Genomic DNA, 2,820 nt, shown 5'->3' on the forward strand with positions numbered 1-2,820 from the left:
AGACATGCACCATGAGTTTGTTGCTGAAAACCAGGAGGGTTGAATAGCTTATTTCCAAACTGCTGGAACGTTTGTTGCATCGCATTCTCATTATTGCTCCAGCTGAAGTTAGGATGATTCCAGTTGTCAGGATGATAAGTGTCTGGAACTGGTTGCTGAGATCTCTGAAAGTTGCTCACAAACTGAGCCGAGTCACTAGATATAGCGCATGGCTCCGTCATATGCGGACTTGCACACAGCTCACAAACACTAATTATCTGCGTAACACCATAGTTAGCCAAAGAATCGATCTTCATAGACAACGCCTTTAGTTGAGCAGTGATAGTCGTAGCTGTATCCACTTCAAGAACTCCTGCTACCTTGCCCTGTGGACATCTCTGGGTTGGATACTGATATTTATTAGCAGCCATCAGTTCAATTAGATCATAAGCTTCCTCATAGCTCTTTGCCCATAATGCTCCGCCTGATGCTGCATCGAGCATGGGTCTGGAATGTGCTCCCAACCCATTGTAAAAACAATTGATGATCATCCAATCAGGCATTCCATGATGAGGACACTTTCTAAGCATCTCCTTGTAGTGCTCCCAAGCTTCATATAGCGATTTTCCCGTTTGCTGCACAAATTGAGTAATAGCATTCCTGAGTGCAGCTGTCTTCGCCATAGGGAAGAATTTAGTAAGTAACTTCTGAGCAAGATCTTCCCAAGTAGTAATCGAACCAACTGGTAGAGAGTGTAACCAGCTCTTATCCTTGTCCCTCAGAGAGAATGGGAACAGTCTCAGCTTCACGACATCTTCAGAAACACCGTTGAACTTGAAGGTTCCACAGATCTCAATGAAATCCCTAATGTGCATATTGGGATCTTCAATTGGAGAACCCCCAAACCGGATTGAATTCTGCACCCATTGAATTATGCCAGGCTTGATCTCAAAGGTATTAATTATGATAGCTGGCCGGACAATGCTAGATTGAATGTCATTGATCTTGGGTTGAGAAAAATCCATCAAGGCTTTCGTTCGTGCTGCTGGATCTCCCATTGTAATGAGTACCTGAAACACAAACAAATAAACTGTGAAAGTAAAAGAATCTGAGTCAGTGAACTTTAACGACCACTGATGACAAGCACATAAATTAAAAATTAACACCGAGTCCCCGGCAGCGGCGCCAAAAACTTGTTAGGGCGAAAACACATGCTAAAATTCACGCAAGTATACGCGTTCGCAAGTAGTATAAGATATAAATCAGATTCGCTCCCATAGAGACTGGTTTAGGTTAAGTTCAATTTATGCACCTATGCAACAATGTATGGTTATCGCTCAATGCTAAAATAAATAACGAATTGGGTTTTGATTAAACTAAGAGATTAAACTAACAATTATAACTAAGAGAACAAGAATGGTTAAATTAATATATATGACAAACATGGGATTCTAACTTCATTAAATACTTCATTCAATAGCCTTATTGTTCTTAGCCTTAGCATGTAATGGTGATGACACTAATTAGATAACACGAAACTAGTAAATGCCAACTTTCGTGGTACGAATACCCTACTACCAAGCATCCAAAAAAGAGATAGAAGTTGAATAGACACTAAATATGCTTAGTCCTTATATGTCTATAAGAATTGAAAGCATAACGGTTTAATGTGCAAGTTATCTATCATGATTACATAGGGCAAGTAAGATGGTTAAAATTACCTACGAATCATGCATAACAAATACATGAACCTATGCTAGCATGGCAAGTTCTAAACCTCTATATTCACTGTCACTTTAATAGAGATTAACACGCTATCTTATATGTTAGCTACGCACATAAAATGAATAAGCACAACCAATACCAGTGTGACGCCCTCAATCTCGGGGTTAGGAAATGAGGACTCTCACACCTCTATTCTAATAATTAAATATGCATAAACCCCGATTAACTACTAACAGGATCAACAGGATAAAGTATGAGACAAGATTACAACTACCAATCATAAAATATCACTTACAAACCCAAAATATTATTAAATAATCAATATCGATTCTGACTGGGAACCGACAGATAACCCATTGTATCTATAACCACATCTTACTAGGCGCGAGCTCACTCATAACTTGTACTACCTGCTCTGGCAACTGGAAGCCCTCAACACAGTAGGGACCACCAGGTACGCTCTTACGAGCAGTGCGCCTAAGCCTGGCCATCTTCTTGCTTAACTGCCATGGTTAAAGTAAGACAAAACAAGTGAGTAGAAAACTCAGCAAGTAACTACACAGCAGTTCTACAATATCAATTCTCAATATACTTTGAACAAACTAGGGCATTCTACTTCAACTAATCTAGGTAGCAGATTTCCATATATTTATTTTTTTGTTTTCTTTGAGATAAGGAAAGGGTATCCGAAGAATAGTTGGGCTTTCAAGAAACAAAGCTCGAAACAGGACAAAAGCCGACAATCATCACAATTCATTATAGGATCAAAATAGATCTTTCGATAGAGGAAAGCAACAGTATTTCAAGATATAGAATCATTCATATAATCAACAATTTCAGGAATCAGGGTTCTGAGCTTTAAGCTCCACAATAACATAATCAACTCTTTTCAAAACAGTATAAACCATTTTCATTTCCAAAAATCAATTTACTGAATAAAAGTTTCAGTTCCCTTTTTAAATAATCATTTAGAACCCTTGATTGGATCATTTATCTTTCCATTTCATTATATACGGGTGATCAGCCCGTATCGACCTCCATTCCGGTCTTTAAGGTACCATTCGGCATAATTTCAGCCTTAAATTGGACTAGTCCCACTAGCCTCTTACCATGACT

The 2,820-nt window shown here is 38.6% G+C and overlaps 1 non-coding gene across 1 annotated transcript; it reads left to right on the forward strand.

Moving 5' to 3' along the window:
• Positions 1-540: 540 nt before the first annotated feature.
• LOC141680756 (small nucleolar RNA R71) lies at positions 541-647 on the forward strand. Its single transcript, XR_012558408.1, has one exon. It is a non-coding gene; the product is annotated as a small nucleolar RNA R71 (small nucleolar RNA).
• The last annotated feature ends 2,173 nt before the right edge of the window (positions 648-2,820 follow it).

The sequence above is a fragment of the Apium graveolens genome, chromosome 1, assembly GCF_009905375.1.
Source record: "Apium graveolens cultivar Ventura chromosome 1, ASM990537v1, whole genome shotgun sequence".
Taxonomy (NCBI): domain Eukaryota; kingdom Viridiplantae; phylum Streptophyta; class Magnoliopsida; order Apiales; family Apiaceae; genus Apium; species Apium graveolens.